The 18,175-nt window shown below is 39.4% G+C and overlaps 1 protein-coding gene across 7 annotated transcripts in view; it reads right to left on the bottom strand.

Annotated features, from left to right (window-relative positions):
• gria2b (glutamate receptor, ionotropic, AMPA 2b) overlaps positions 1-18,175 on the bottom strand; it is a 46,905-nt gene that overhangs the window by 23,378 nt on the left and 5,352 nt on the right. The gene's annotated exons all lie outside the window — the stretch shown is intronic.

The raw sequence follows: 18,175 nt of genomic DNA on the forward strand, positions 1-18,175 counted from the left end.
CAGACATTCATGACAAACCTTTGAAGCACATTAGCGCCGCATACAACTGTTAAGGGCCGCCACTTTCTCTTCTTCCGGCTGATTAATAGATAGCTTTCCATAAGCTCTGCCAAGGGAGTGCTTGCATTCAACTGCAAAAGGTCCTCTTTACACTTGTTACTGTGTGAAACTTTTATGACTTGCCCTATGACTTTTTGATAAAGTAGGAATAGGCGATGTAGAGTATGTCAAGCGATCACCGAGACCGCACATCAATTCTTTATATTGGATTTCCATCTATGCTGTACCATGATACGCTGTTATGGATGCTGAAATGGCGCTGTTTAATTCTTTTCAGGCAGAAAACCATTTCAGGCTTCTCCTATGGGAATAAATGACAGGGCAGATACAGTGCGCAGCTTCACCATCACCTATAGACAGTGTATGTGTCAAGGGTAGCTCATATACCCTATTTAATACACATTCTTTGGAGGCCATTAGACCTAAGTGATCAGCATTCCAGCAGGATCCTTTTATGTTACGCAACCAGCATGTATGATGGTGCTGTGTGTTGGCATCAGACTGTTTGCATTACATCCACATCTTGTTGACTCTGCACAATCACCTTTGTTCAATAATGTATGCCCCCTTCTCAGGTACATACAGTACAATACCTTTTGCTGGCGTCCAACATTCATTATGCACAGAGCAGAAAAGGGTACTGTGCACTCAAGATAAACATGAATACTGAACGTCTCAGTAATCCCGAGGTTGCAGGTTATTTTTTAAACATTGTACCAGGGTCAGCAGATTGGCATGTTGCTTGTAAATGGGTATTGATTGAATGTAAGCTAATCAGGGTTATTGAGTTGGACATATGTGTCCTCCAATGTAATTAATCTAATGAGTCCTTTCCTTTTGGACAATATAAACAGGATGACTTGCTGACAAAGGGAACTGGAGTCCATATATCATATAATAGCTAGCTTGGTGTAAGTACTGTAGTACTGTAGGCACTCTGCCACTTCTGTTATGACCATGGCAGATATCATTGATGACTCGAACATGCTGGGAAGCATAAAGAGGGGCTGCTGTGGTCTTAGCAACATGGAAATGGGAGAATGTGAACAACAGATTCACATGGAAGCTTTGCTCTACTGATTTTTATGTTAAAAGCGTTCAATTGTGTACCCAGTGAGTACTCTTAACAGCTTCGTTCTTGTCCTGTGAAGCACCGATCAGCTTCATCAGTGAAGTTTTGGCCAAAATGAATGGCAGCTTATTAAAATGCGTCTCTAACAAATGTACCCAGCACTCCGGAGTATTTTGTCTTACTCTTTTCACCAACTGTGTCTGTGCTGAACAGGAAATACTCACTTGGACCATGAAGAAGTCAAAGGATTTATTTCGGACAACAGTGATTCCTTAAGTAAAGTCAAATTGATTTGCTGCTTAGTTAAGGTGACTGAAAGGGCATGTCAATAGCTTGGATACAACAATAAAGCAACTGATTACAAAATATCTGGTTATTTAATAAAAAAGTATAATACTCAAAAAATAAAACAAGTCATAAATCAATCGACTTTCAGATTAAATACCAAAATGGGTATATTTCAGATATTTACTTCCCAGCACAGTGACGAGGTGTTTTCGCCACAGCTCTTATTCACATCTCCATTGCAGTGGGTGCTAAAGCTTATGGGTATTCTAGTATTTGATGCCAATGGGCCCATCCGAGGTGATGAAATTGGAGATGTTGAACCTTAAGATGTCAGCCTAAACATGATTTTCACCAATCAATAATGAAATATAATAATAATGAAACCTTTATTAATTATTGTTTGTTAATGTGTACTTGGCAGCCATTCTATATGTAGTACTTCTTGGCAAGTGAGCCAAAATACAAATGACTACCATTGTCAAAAAAATCAGCTTCTCTATCCTTGAGGCTACTTCAACTCTCGCTGTCTTTCAACCCCCAGAGTCCAAAAAAATGCAAAGCTCATCTATAATTGGCCAAAATAAATGGGGGCAAGGCCAGCTTTTATCCAGCGCCAGTATGTGTGTGCTGCCAAAATCTTTACCGTTCCATCAACTCAAGCAATTAAATGTTCATCACAGTAGTCCGGGACAAACCGTTAACGGCAGTCCGATAACCTCCATCAGTCTGTGGCACCGTTCCTAATCTTTTTAGCAGCAGGCAGTGTCCGGGGATGAGGCCACGGAGAGATCAGAGCTCACTAATCTAATTTCACTTTTGTCTAACCGCGAGCTAATAGAACACAACGCGTATCGTCCGTTTAACTGTTCCAATCTAGCTGGAAAATGATTTTGTATAGATCAGTGAGGAGGACGAAACATTCCTCAGAAGGAACATGTCAAACAAGTCAGGGCAGTCGGTTCATACCAATGAGAAAAATGAACATGTTTGACTTTCATTTAGTTTCATCAATCCATTTTTTTTTGCCTCGGAATAGAGTCAATGTAATAGGAATGACCTATTATGCCAAACCCAGCTCCCTGTGGGTAAATCCTCCCTTCCTCGTTAGCTATAATAATTGAACAGCAACATCTTTAATAATGATATATAGTTGTAGTTTAAACCTAACAGTGTATAAACTAGTTAGAATTAGCCTTTAGTTAGAACGAAACCAAGTACAACAAGAAAATGCTTACATAAAAGAAAGGTGCCCTTACTAAGTACTGTAGTTTGTATAGATGCTACATATGCTGATTATACTGGACTTTACATCCACGTCACTGTAACAACTTTATTGGATATGTAAAGAAATGTGGACTGTGTAAGAAATCCTTTTCTAAAAGTGATTGTCCTCTGTTCAAATCAGTTTGCTTTCATTGATTTTGAGACGATGATAAGTGTCTCTGTCTACACAAAGCTGATGGATATGTATAAAGTTTGTCACTCCAATAGAACATCTTATACACAATAGAGTTTTTATCCTCCTGTGTTCTCCAGCATTTCATACAGATGAAACAGAGGTTCACATAAGTTCATGTCATATTCTATGTTGCACAGCATGACAGTGATGGGACTTGTATGCCGTGCAAAGCTCACATTGTTACAAAAGGAAAACATTGTTCCTTGTCTTGACATCACAGAACAGAATTATATATTCCAGCACACTTCACTGCAGCCCCCTGAAGCCAACAGAGCTGTAAGGTTTCCTCCTGTCCATGTGTCACATCCGTCCATTGTCATGTTTCTAAAGCTTCTTTAGCTGGCTCTCTCTCGCTGGTGCGCTTGCTAAATTTGCCCGGGATTAAAACTCTCTGAGCTCATGCTTAGAGACTGGATTTCCCCATGACTGTGCAGCAGCTTAGGCCAAAGTGAACAGTTTGACAACATGTTACTTTATTACCAAATATGGTAATTCACATCCAGTAGCCATGCACCACTCGTCTGTCCAGGCAGTGGCCGTTAAGAGGGGATTTTGCTGGATCTGCAATGTGTCAGAATAAGGAAGAGCAAGTGTTCTTTTGAATTGGCAAGACATCTGTGTGCCCAATAGAGAATTGATAAATGTTTAATTAAGGAAGAAATGCCAGCCATAAACAGCAACGTTTAGAAACACAGACCATAGTGGAAAAAGCCATTAAGCCTCCGTCACATTTGACCGCTTTTCAATGAAACCAGGGAACATATACTCTCAACCCCCCCATCTAAACTTAGAAAAAAATAAGAATGACTGAGTAAACCTTTATTTTCTTTTTGTTGTTGATAAGGTCACCTTAAATTGTCACCATGACCAAAATGATGAAACGAATCATATTATGGCTCACTGCTGTATCTGTACCAAACCCAGTTTTCCCTCTGATAATATAAAAAAAAAAGAAATTCAGTTCTCACTTAATCTGGGAACGTAAGATAAACACACTGTCTACTTGGGGAATTGCAATCCTGACATTGTAGTTACAGACAATAGTGCATTGCCCACAATATACACATGTACACTTGCATGTTTGTCTGCGTGTGGTTGTTGGTCTGTAAGCTCGTTGGTCTAGAATTTCCGCTTGAAAATGAACCAGTCATTTCAAAGGAATGTGAAAGCTGTATACATGGGAGCAGTGTAGGGCAGAGAGTCACGTTGGTATGAGAATAAGCTCTCATCATGGAACAAAAGAGGGCCATGCATCACTACTTTCCTGTAGTGTGTTATTTATTGTTTTTTTGTCGACAAAGGCTAAAATCCAGAGTTTCTCTCCCAAACACTCTCCACCTGCCTGAAACGCCTCCATTGGATGTATGTGTTTAACTCCATAGCATACTGACGTCACTATGTAACAATCACGTTTCTATTGGCTAGCGCTACAACACATTGCAAGTAATAGGCTAAGGGGCGGAGCATTTTGAGCTGTCCAATCATAACAGAGCCGGCCAGGTAACCAATCAGAGCAGACTGGGCTCTGGTTTCAGACAGAGGGTGAAAAGACGTGCAGCAGCACAGGCAGTATCAGAAAAATAAAGAGCTTTTTGAACATTAAAGCATGGAGACATGTCACAGTAGAGGCACAAAATACATACAGTGGGGCAAAAAAGTATTTAGTCAGCCACCAATTGTGCAAGTTCTCCCATTTAAAAAGATGAGAGAGGCCTGTAATTTTCATCATAGGTATACCTCAACTATGAGAGACAAAATGAGAAAAAAAAATCCAGGAAATCACATTGTAGGATTTTTAAAGAATTAATTGGTAAATTCCTCGGTAAAATAAGTATTTGGTCACCTACAAACAAGCAAGATTTCTGGCTCTCACAGACCTGTAACTTATTCTTTAAGAAGCTCCTCTGTCCTCCACTCGTTACCTGTATTAATGGCACCTTTTTGAACTCGTTATCAGTATAAAAGACACCTGTCCACAACCTCAAACAGTCATACTCCAAACTCCACTATGGCCAAGACCAAAGAGCTGTCAAAGGAGACCAGAGACTAAATTGTAGACCTGCACCAGGCTGGGAAAACTGAATCTGCAATAGGTAAGCAGCTTGGTGTGAAGAAATCAACTGTGGGAGCAATTATTAGAAAATGGAAGACATACAAGACCACTGCTAATCTCCCTCGATCTGGGGCTCCACGCAAGATCTAACCCCGTGGGGTCAAAATGATCACAAGAACGGTGAGCAAAAATCCCAGAACCACACAGGGGGACCTAGTGAATGACCTGCAGAGAGCTGGGACCAAAGTAACAGAGGCTACCATCAGTAACACACTACGCCGCCAGGGACTTAAATCCTGCAGTTCCAGACGTGTCCCCCTGCTTAAGCCAGTACATGTCCAGGCCCGTCTGAAGTTTGCTAGAGGGCATTTGGATGATCCAGAAGAGGATTGGGAGAATGTCATATGGTCAGATGAAACCAAAATAGAACGTTTTGGTAAAAACTCAACTCGTCGTGTTTGGAGGAGAAAGAATGCAGAGTTGCATCCAAAGAACACCATACCTACTGTGAAGCATGGGGGTGGAAACATCATGCTTTGGGGCTGTTTTTCTGCAAAGGGACCAGGACGACTGATCCGTGTAAAGGAAAGAATGAATGGGGCCATGTGTCGTGAGATTTTGAGTGAAAACCTCCTTCCATCAGCAAGGGCACTGAAGATGAAGCGTGGCTGGGTCTTTCAGCATGACAATGATCCCAAACACACCGCCAGGGCAACGAAGGAGTGGCTTCGTAAGAAGCATTTCAAGGTCCTGGAGTGGCCTAGCCAGTCTCAAGATCTCAACCCCATAGAAAATCTTTGGAGGGAGTTGAAAGTCCGTGTTGCCCAGCGACAGCCCCAAAACATCACTGCTTTAGAGGAGATCTGCATGGAGGAATGGGCCAAAATACCAGCAACAGTGTGTGAAAACCTTGTGAAGACTTACAGAAAACGTTTGACCTCTGTCATTGCCAACAAAGGGTATATAACAAAGTATTGAGATGAACTTTTGTTATTGACCAAATACTTATTTTCCACAATCATTTGAAAATAAATGCATTAAAAATCCTACAATGTGATTTTCTGGATTTTTTTTTCTCATTTTGTCTCTCATAGTTGAGGTATACCTATGATAAAAATTACAGGCCTCTCTCATCTTTTTAAATGGGAGAACTTGCACAATTGGTGGCTGACTAAATACTTTTTTGCCCCACTGTATATAAACCTGAAAAGGAACTCAATATGTCCTGTTTAAAGAAAAAGACCTTTCTCTAGTTGGTCATGTGATCAGGGTTAGCTTTAAAATCCAACTGTGTCAAAATATTTGCAAAGAAAGGACTTCTTTTTACACGGAGAAAGTAAACATTTCATTTCTCTTGATTGTGCAATTTACTTATTTATTAATTGGTTCATTATTTTTTTCAGATTATTTGTGTGTGTGTGTGGTTTATTTATTTGTTGAGTTAAATCAATGTTTAATCAAGTCATCATGTTGGGAAGAGTAATCAAGCAAAGATAGAAAAAAAAGGCTGACTGAAGTAACATTGCAATAATTGTTTTTGCATTTTACTGAAATAAATAAAGGTGTATACATTATTATTGTAGAGTGCATGACAGTTAACATATCATTTATCCACAAATGTATAATTTATACAGAATTATAAGCATTTTTGAATGTCCTGTCTTGAGTTGCATAGGGTAATATAGTCCCCGTAGCAATGTATTATTTTATTTATTGTTCCACAGATCTATACGCACTTGTCAGGCACCATGTGGTCATTATAAGGTCTTGATCACCTCGTTATCACCACAGTGTGTTAAATGTGTCGCAGCAGTAACTCTGGCTCAGTGTTTCACCTTCCGAGGAGAAAGGGCACCCTGTGATATATATATTTAGACGTCCCAATTAACTGACCTCATTTTCACCACCGTGGCACTGAAGGCATCTCCACCACTGTTTACATTGCTGCTCTGTCACTGATCAAAGATAAAATGTGAATAAATTATCTGCTAATAAGACATCTAGATTTAGCTGACATCAAATAAGCCTGAACATCTAAAACGGTCATACATTAGCTATTTAATTAAGAACTTGTTTGAAAAATAACCATTAAAAAGTAAAGAAAAAGTAGGATTTTTTTTACTCATTAGAGAGATTGTTGTATCAGCAGTGGACGACACTACTTGATACTTAATGGGAGACCACCAGAGAACCAGTGCATTGACAAAGAAATGAATCAGTTAAACCCTAATACACACACACACACACACACACACACACACACACACACACACACACACACACACACACACACACACACACACACACACACACACACACACACACACACACACACACACACACACACCGCATCACTGTGTTGGTGATGATCATCAGCAGTCCAGTCACAGCTAACAGAGGTGACTGTTAGATATCTCACCCTCTCCAACACTCCTGTTCTCACCACAGAGAAAAACGCCTCTGGGCTTTTTATGTAAAACTGATTTGTCACCAGTTGGCGAGGCGGCTTAAAGCCACCACCTCTTCTGTCAGAGCAACTTGAGCACATATGTCACTGATATAGTTGCACGGCTTGATTTTTACCTGTTATAACTCTAAATGAACTGGACAAAGTGTGGGGTTTTTGAGTGCCTTCTGAAATGAGCCATATGACTGATCTATGCAGGATTTCTGAATGACCACTGGTTGTTTACGCTATAATTAATGCAAATAAAACTGCTTGGTTAGGGTTATAGGAACAAATCACTTCTAGCATTCAAAAAAACAATTTGACGAGTGTTCGATATGAGGGGAATCAACGTCTCAAGTGTCAAAATCTCATGCTCTCATTACGCAACACACATCTCCAGCCTGCTTCATATTGTAATGTTTTTGCAGTATAACATTGCCACGCTTCATATGTCTAAATGAGGATATATAATGGTAAGGACAGTTATTTTTGGGCATGATCGAAATTGAAACAACTCTCATCTCTGTACACCAAGTGTTTTGGCTGCTGCCATCAGCTGGATAGCTTAGCTTAGCATAAACCTGGCTCGGTCCAAATGAAAGTAAATTAGCCTACCTCTTCGGCACCTCTTAAACTGACTCAAACAAAATATGCACACCAAATCTTTATTCGACTAGACATTCAAACAAAACCAATGCAGTTGTTTGTTGCTAATCCTAGGCAGAAGACATTTTTGAAGCATTAAACAAAAATGTGTTGACTTTGAAGTCATTTCAAAATCCTCCAATCTTTCCCACACTGAAGCAAGGGCTACACAAGCTATGCTGTTAAATCAAATCATTTATTTTCTCACTTATAATATCTTACCCTTTCATTTTTACATATCTGCTTGAATCCAAGATGGCTCTAACTTGAGGCTCTGACTGAAAAACAATTGTGTCTTCTTTTCTGGTCTTAATTAATACACTGTTTAGCCCTCAGCTAAATTCCTATTCACACCAATCCCACTGGATATCTTCAGGTTAAAGGTATTATAAAATACACAGATGTGCTTCACGAGGCTGGACCCTGCAACAATTAAGGAAAGCAAAATACATAAGTATCAACAAACTGTACATTTATGGAGCGTAGGCAGTGTTTCATAACTTCGGAGAGCTTTGTCTGCAGCCCATAACAACATGATGTGGTTTCATTCCCTCTGACTGTTGCCAAGGTAACATATTCCAGCTCTTTCCACACTGCAGAAAATATTCAGCTCGGCATGTCATTTCATGTAGAGCATTCACAGCACCAGCCTTTCGCCTGTAAACACATTTTCTACCATGTAAGTATAAGATCTCATTATGTGTATTGATGTATTTTAACAGCTGTTGTGCAATATATTATAAGTGTTTGTACATGTATGCGTTTTGTGTGAAACCTAGGAAGTGTATGGGGATCCTAATAAAATCCTAAATCCTAAATGTAGTGATGAGGCTTTAAATGTCATTTCTTTTTCTGGAAGGAATTTAAGAAATGAGCCTCATGGATTAGATTCCTCCTCCACAGCTCCACTTGTTTGAAGACAAAATTACCATAAATAAAATATGTGGAAGAGATTTAAAAACTTTCTACATGACAAAACTTCTTTGAAAAAAGATCTCATCATTACGAAATTATTTTCTCTGTAAACTATGAGACATGCATTGCAGCTCCGCGGGCTGTTGCCTGGGTGACAGCTCTCAGTCAGTCTCCTGAGTGGCCGACAGGAAGCCTTCTGGGAGGTGTCAGTGTGGAGCAGCGCGGCTCACTGGGAGGTGTTTGTGTCTGCCATTGAGCAGCAGCTGGTACCTAGAAGAACAGTACAGCTTATCAACTTCTGACTCCCCCTCCTCCCATCTTCCCTCAATCTCCTTCCTTCATTCTCTCTCTCTGGCTTTGTTAGCTGACCTGTTTCCTGCAGGCTTTCTGACGGCTGTGGATGCAGGATGTAGGTTTCCAAAGAACCCAGTCTAATGGCCCACTGGCTATCATTGTAAAGCAACCCACCCCCCAATGTCCCAATCGCCCCTTTCAGCTCAGCTTTTTGTTTCCAAGGCAATGCTCCACCAGTAGCTCAAGGGGTGGGGTCAGTGGTGAGTGGAGAAATGGATGCTTCCGGAACAGCTCATGTGCCAATTATTGACTTGACTTCGACTGCTGACGAGAGTATTTGCATCATTAAGCACTAACTAAGAGTGTATTGTACCTGCCAGCATTACTCCCGTGCATTTTGAATCAATACTATGAACAACATCCAAACAGCCCTCCTGATGTTGTAGAGGAAGTCAGTTTATAAGCCATGATAAGGAGCCATCGAGCCAATAATAACAGGGTGTAAAATGCTATGTCTTCTTGAAGGGAAAACAACCCAAGTAATGTCACCAGGGTTGTTGTTTTACAATTTCCTCTACAGCAAACTTGAACAAAAAGATGCCATGAGGTTGAATTGGTGTAGGATTTTCAGGCTTAACAAAGTGAAGAAAGCATCTTCAGAGCAAACAGCTGTTGTTAAATCTGTCTCTTTGTCTCTAAATCTGCCCCTAGTAACATAGGACTCTTTAAACTTAACTGCGGTATAATATGAGTTCAAAAGTACAACTATTTTTGTGATATATTTAAATGCAGCCAGGAAAATGTTATGATTGAGTGGAGCAGGGTGGACCCAAATGCAGGACGTACAAGGTTTAAACATAAACCTTTCATTGAAGTTAGTCAGGCTGAGCAGGTAAGGCAAAACACTAGTAACAAAACTCTCCAACGAACAAAAACCTGACCACCACTAACAGAAAACTTACAACCATGATAGACTAATCACAAGGACAAGAAACAGCTGGGCAGGGAAGCTAAAAAACCCAAGGGCTCCAGCTGAACAGAATCAGGTAATCAAACAAGCAGCAAAACACAGACAGGAAGTAAAAACAGACGGGGTGAACACTTTAAAAAATAAAACAGGAAACTTTTAAATGAACTTTAACTACCTTAAGGTATGTGAGTTTGTTGCACACAAGACCTGATACATATTAAAATGATCGTTCCAAAACAAGATACTCAACAGTCTGATTGAGCAACAGGAATATCCCTAGTAGCGGCCGAGGCTATTTTGTAGCTTATCCAAAATAACGATGCATTGCTTTGAATAGATTTGTTTCAGATTACCTTAAAAACACACACAAATGTTCAGTCCCACATCTTGGATCTTAATAAGGATCCCTATTATGTGTTGCTGTGTACACCAATCCATCCCACTAAGCACAATAGAGAACTCTGCAGCCATATTGATTCTGCGAACCCGGCCCATACATCACACACAGCTACTTTGTTCGCATTCCCTTTTTCATCCTGTAATAAAACGTATCGTACGTCCGCTGACCTTTAGCGCAAATACCAAAGCCAATTTCAGATATGCTGTTCTAATGATCTTGAAACTTGCCTGAGCAGAATTAGTTACATGTATGAAAAAATAAAAGACGCAGCTTCGTCCAAGATCTGAGCGAGCGCTGCTGCCATGGCAACCAGACACCAAGTGTTGGATGAAGATGAATAAGGACCGAGTCAGAGAGGCGAAGCAAAGCAAATAGACAGGATCCTGTCTTTAATGGCTCCTGTTTATACCGACAGTAAGCTGTATTTTAATACTTTATAGGAACCCATTTTTCCTTCTACCCTCTAATGTCTTGTTAGAGAATCTATAATGGGGGGGATGGGAAGAAATGAGACTTCCTATAAGCATCCCTGGGTCATTTAAAATGACCCCAGGCTCACTCATCAGCACAACATTTCCATTTGACCCCGGCCTCACCCCCCCCCCTCCTCTACTCTTTGTTCCTCACTCTCTCCCTGACCTTCTCACAACCATCTATCCATCATCCACTCATTTCAATACTAAAATTAAGAGGAGCGACGTTGTAGTGTAGTTACTCCATGTCAGAACTAAAACATTGATGATCAAATATTGATTCAGATCCTATTAGGCTCTGCTACCATTCTCATATTAAAGCTGGTTAGTTATAGATTAATACCAATCAGGAACGTGGCAGGCACAATCAAATCAAGGTTGGGTTAGAAATAGTGAAGCAGCTTGTACTCCTAATATCTCAATTGATAAATTCAGTAAAATGAACATTTAGACATCATTCAATTGATAAGTAAAACTACAGTCAAACAAATGGGTTGCTCTGAGTTTCTTGTTTAACAGAATTAATGCTTTAATTAACACCAATCATTTGTACTTCTCCAATTTAAAAAAGGTCTGCATTAACAGCATCAACTGCAAACTCATATGGAAACAGATCAGGAAACATTTACGCTTATTTCAATATGTTAAGTCTTAAAAAACAAGATACATAGGGATAAAGAGGTGCCTCCTATATAGACAGGTTTCAGAGACAAAGTGTAAAGTATGGTATAATGCTGTACTACACTACCTGGCATAGAGAGTATACAACATAACTTAGCATTTCTGAATGTGAAAGAGGATGAAACATTCTCGACAATGACAGCCACTTTAGAAATGACTTTATTTTTTAGCATGCGCTGCTGCCCTGTATTTCTTAGAACACTTTTGACATTGTGTATTGTGTCAAAGCTTTGAATAAGTGCCTAAAAAGTCCCGTGGAAAAAAGATGGAGATAACATTTAACTTGAACTTCAAAACGGGAATGTGACCTTTCAGAGGCCTCAGTGTTCACAATAAAGTGAGCATTAAAAAGTCAGATTAGTTGCAGCTTCAACCCTTTCATGGGATTTGATTTCTCAGTCTGGCGGATATTCATACAAATCAAATAAAAGACAATTGACAAACCACGCTGTTTTACAGAACGCTGCTTTTTGTTCAACTAGAAACAACCTGTTTTTGTGTAGAGATGGCCATGACGACAACGACATTCTGATATTTTCAGCGATCATTTCCCGTGGGTGAGTAAATGGCATGTAAAATAAAGCAGTATATAAAGGTAATGATGTAAAATATTTACCAATATCAATTAAGGTTGTAATTTTATGGCTGAGTTGATGATCATCTTAGCCAAAGAAACCCATTTGCATGGTGACAGCTACGTTGGCTTGGTTGTCCAACAAAAAAACACTTCCTTGAAATATATTGGACTGCAGCTTAGATAAGGATAACATGTATTTAAAGGACTGTATTATGTTTTGTTTTATCTACTTGGTAATCAGAGCAGGGAAAATATTATTGTTCAGATGGTTCCCCACTTTGTTCTGGACTGAAGTATCTCTACAACCATTGGATAGATGTTCATACAACTGTTAAGTCAGTCATGGTCCGCAGAGGATGAAGCCCACTGACTCTGGTGAGACTCTGGTTTTTCCTCTATCACCACCAGCAGGTTGAAGGCTTCACTTACGCAACATGTTGCCATAAGTTGTGATCAGACCAATCCCAATGACTTTATTTTGAGGGTTATTTATTAGTTTAACAGGGAAAGTGCACATTCATCAACATTGCTGTAAAAGCGCCAGAATTAACCAAAGGCTAATCTTCGTTGATCTCCTGAATTTTACGCTTGCACTACATTGAGGTTGACAAACATGAAGCATTTTCACTTGCCTTCAGTTATCAGGAACTGCATTTGTAGAAGCACAATACATTTAACCAGCATAAGTAACATGATCTTCCTAAAGGCATTGCTCAGACAGAATAAAAAGGTCAGATTCTAAAAAGTTTGGATTTATTTTATTGAATGTGAAGCTATTACTGTGTTTACTTCTTGGCCAGCAAATGCTGAAATCAGAAAGTGTCAGATAATGTATGCAGTTTCCCTCTTTTCAGAGCCTTTCTCCCGCTGTTTTATCACAGTAGGGTGTGAATGTGGTGCTGCTCAGAAATGTGAGGGGTTATTTTATCTCTGGACCATCAGTCTCTTGACTAACTTTAGTGTCACTCTGATAAAATGGGAGATGACAGTTTGGACGAGTCCAGATTTGCCTCTTGCCAGCTGCAAAGCAACAGTGTCCGCCAGTCTTCTGCGTGAGTGTGCACGCAGCTGGATGTATCGTTCTTTAAAGTGCGTCCGTTTGTTTGCCCACTCTTGTTTCACACGATGATCTCAGTGGACACGGGGGCTGACCTAGCTTCTGTGGACCCGCCACTGGCCAAAGTCGCTACATTTCTCTCATATTGGTTTTGACTGTCCCTGTCATTGTCAATGTAATGGTTTTGTCCTCACACCTATTAACATACTTGCTTGTCCTTGTGGTTGATTTCTATGATTGGGAATTTTACCTTATTTTTTCATGCGAGGGCGACACTGAAGAGGACACTACTTTAACTTTGACATATTGGTTTTACATCATGCACATTTTTTACATTAAGCTGTTGGGTCGTTTCCCCAAAAGCCACTATATCTTACTGTGTTGTGATCAATTCATTTGCATTTACAAAAAGAAAGTCTGGGACTCTTCCCATGTTTAATTTAGACTGGCGTCACTGTCGCCATCAATCAATAATTGGAAAGTGTCGCTGCGGCTTGTGTAGAAAAGACCTCTGTTTATTTAAGGAGAATCAATGTTATTCCGATTCAGTTATTCTGGCTAATGCACCAAGAGGTTTTACCAATATCAAATCAATAATATGAATACAAATATGTATACAGACTACAAACCAAAACAGAACTATCTTTGCAGCTGTTTAAATCCCATCCTTTCAAAACTTCTTGAACTCCTTCCTATTACTGCTCACTTTGTCTGTCTTTGAAAGGATTTAGCAATAACCTTGCAAATTGAGGACTGATTGTCCTCTTTTATTTTTATCTCTGAGAGCAGCAGGGTAATAGACCAAAACCTCACAGAAAAAAAAAATCATAAGAACATAAAAACACCCACGCACAAACCTTTCTGACACAAAGGCACAATAAAAACAGCAGCACCCCAAAACACGGCTTTCACATCCTGCTTACAATCCATGAATTCCCGGCACATCCCACTGAATCCATCCCTGGCTGACCTATGAGACGTGGGAGGGGGATGAAGAAACTGCCCACAGACTGCGGCCTCAGGGGTGTTCACATGGTGAAACACCCAAGGTCCCTTTAATGGGGACAAACATAATCTCAGAGCCAGGCAGTAGTAGAGCAGGACGGATCCACGGCTGCAAACCAACTCAACTCTCCCTGTGAGTGTGTAATCTTAAACACAGTCAAAGCACTTTAGCTAGAGTAAAGTCGATAAACAAGATGCAAATTTGGAGGAAGGCCCTGAACATCCAAAAGTACGATTTATTGGAAGCAGCATTTACTTATAAATATAAACAAATACTCCAACTGCAAAAGGCACGCAACAGACCAGAATACAAAGCAAACATGAGACATATTCATTCTTCTTTCTCCTGTCAACATTTTAGTTTATTTTTAGGAATTGCAATCATTTCTTAAATAAGCATTTCAGGTCTAGACAATGCAGGAATAATATTATGTGAAATCAAACAATACTTCTATACGATTGTAGAAAAAAGCCACTGACAAGCCAACAGCTGCTGAGATGTGTTGGCTGAAGTCCAGGCGAGACCTTAAGCCGGCAGACTATCAGGGGACAAGTCCTTACAACAGCACAATAATAGCAACGTCTGCAAAACAGACTTTCCTTAGCAGCACTGCTGACAATGTAAAGAAATGTTTTAAGTGGATAAAAGCTATAAATTAAGTCGACAAAGTTAAGAGACACGGTGGAAGAAAGAGAGCAGAGCTTCAAGGAAATGTATTCATCAGCCCTGCATGCTGATTGCATGCTGATGTATGGGCTGCTGTGAGGAATGACACTGAAGGTTTAACGTATTCTTTACCAGAATAAGAAAGGTAAGAAGGCAAGAAAACAGTTCCTGCAAGTCAACATAATACGAAATGAGATAGGGAAAATGTAGAATCACAACATATAATGCTTCAAAAAGCACTTTAAGTTATCCCTGTGTCCCTATAGATATATCCCTGTGTCCCTATAGATATCCATACATACTCTGAATAAGTATTAATAGATTAATATCATTATTACACATCATGTAAACAGCAGCTCCTTTGTTAAAGAACAGGCAGTCGAGGATGGTTCCGTCGACCATTAGCTTGAGCCATCGTGCCCTTTTTAAAGGACACAGCCAGCCTAGAGACAGTTGTTTTTACGCGTGTACGATACATTTACATTTGCTCAGTGAGACATAACATTAGAACAACAGAGAGCACGGGGACCGCTCTGCTTATCACACTGTTAAGGTGCTCTGGCTCTTTTCCCTTTACTCATTCTCATCAATTTCCATACATCTCTCTCTCATTTCTCTTTCCTTCTTTCTCACACAATACACACACACACACACACACACACACACACACACACACACACACACACACACACACACACACACACACACACACACACACACACACACACACACACACACACACACACACGTCCTAAAGAGTTGACAAGAACACCCTGTAACACAACACAAGAGACCGGGATCAAATCTTAATCACCACAATGTTGGGAAGGACATGTTCTATTCTGTGCACGCTAATGAGCCTCCGCCTTCAGCAGAAAAGGTTATGTTATTAATTCAAGGTAATTTGAAGTGAACTTCAAGTAAATGACAACATATTTGTCTCTGATCTATCTTGCATTAATGTGTAATGTAGCTTTCCTATGGCTGCAGCCTTAGCTTGACGCTCGTAACAATTTCCCTCGTCGTAATCCAGATCAAAAAATCCACAGGACAACTCGGTAAATTCAACCGTTTACTTCGATTCAAGAAACATAAGCACAGAAAAGAATGTCACTTTACAAAGTTACACAATTATTCCAAAGATCGAGAGAGAGTGAGAGAGTTCAAAAAACTGTGTGGCTCCACTCTTGCATTTCCTGACTGACCCGAGATTAACCCCGGAAACTCCTCCCATGAGTGAACCAAAAATAAATTAAAAGGCACACAGTGACTAAGATGCCACAATCATAGTACATATTTCCAAATATTACAGATGTAATATAAATGAGACATTATGTCAATTATCCACACACGTTTGTAATGTGAATAAGTAACTAACTTAACACATTACTGTAAATATGAACTGTAACAACTTAAACCTGTACATATTCCTTCTCATTCCTTCTAACTCAATGATACATTTATTGATGACTGTCATTTTGAATATGAACTGAATTATTGAAGTCAAAACATCAACAAACTGCATTTAGGCTCCTAGATGTACTTAAATTGCACTTGCAAAAGCCATCCCAAATTGTAATGCCTAATACTGATTAACATTCATTATGTTTACTTACATTTTGAAAGTCTTTAAAACATTATTGAAAATGTAACGGTTGACGATGGCCATGAGATAACTAAAACCGTTTGGAAATGTACAATAAATGGTCTTAGTGTACGTTTTTTTTTGTGCCAAATTTGCTTCAAATTGTCAGCAAAATGACAGTAATATAAGAATTATTAGCATTTTTATTACCATTTCAGCAATTTTATCAAAACTGTTTTATTTTGTCCCTGTATAAAAAATACAAAGATAGTTTTAAATTGTATTCAAATTAAAAAATATAAAGAAATGTGTTATTTTTTTGTCAAATAACCTTGGTTTGTTGATATTTAAACAATTATATTCTAAACTTAAGCTAAAATAAGTTCAATATTGTCAACATGACCATCTGCTTATGTGTATTTGTGTGTTTCAAGCTGCTACAGAATCTCCATTCAAGCTTTATGGATGCTGTTGTGAAACGGTGCCCTCCATCATATCCGTCATAAGTTCTAGATGACAGTGGATCCATAATCATTCTCGCAGCCCTGCCTCCATGACACAGTCCCTGACAGCAAATAATCTGTATCCTGACTTATTCACAATATGGAACAGTAACAGTAAATGGTTGTTGTCCCTGATGTTCCTGTCACTGAACAAGCTTTTAGAGCTTGATAAAAGACTGCAGGAATGTGAGCAAGTTCCTTTTTTATTTTTTTAACTGAAAGCTTTGGGAGGAGACATCTAGATAGAGGCCCAACTACAAAGCCTCAGTTACATCTTTTTTAGGATAAGGATCTGTGTTCAGAGGACACTATCTCTGGATCTCTGTTTGCCGACCTAAGACGTGCAAAGATATTAATATTGTTGCGCTGGTGCAGAGACACAGTCTGTGTGCTTACATAAGTACTGTAAAACCTTTAATGCATGAATGACACCTGATTCTGGTGACTGAAGTCTGTGACACACAATTGCTCAGCTAAAGGAAAGGACCCTCCATCTGGCAATGAAAGCCTATTAGGTGACAGCATATTGCATCATGTCTGCATCATGTACTGAAATGTAATCAGCTGCTGTTAAATCATGTTTATGATCAATTGGCTGTGTTCCATTGTCTGCAGCAAGGGGATGCATACTAACTGGATAATCATGTGCATGTATGCTAAATGCAAACAACAGGGGAGAAAAAAACATTGTGAAATTAATCATGAAATCGATTTCTTTAAATGATCCTAAGTCAAGGACCACTGACTGCTTTTTCTAAGAGCTTTCAAAAGCAGTTCATTGTCTTAATTAGCATATTGACTCATCACTAGTTCAATTTGTTTGACGACAAAGATGACTCAGCAAGTAAGTGGACCATGATTGAAGATTATTAAGTCAAAAGAAGAACATGCTATTCATTTTCATGTATCTTTATGTTCAATCAAATTGAGACAGCTTTTAGATTGGGTTTTTGAAAGTTCCGGTGAGTTTGGTGCATTTCTGCAGTGATCATTTAAAGTTACCTATCGAACCGAAATCAAGG

The sequence above is a fragment of the Eleginops maclovinus genome, chromosome 23 (assembly GCF_036324505.1).
Source record: "Eleginops maclovinus isolate JMC-PN-2008 ecotype Puerto Natales chromosome 23, JC_Emac_rtc_rv5, whole genome shotgun sequence".
Classification (NCBI taxonomy): domain Eukaryota; kingdom Metazoa; phylum Chordata; class Actinopteri; order Perciformes; family Eleginopidae; genus Eleginops; species Eleginops maclovinus.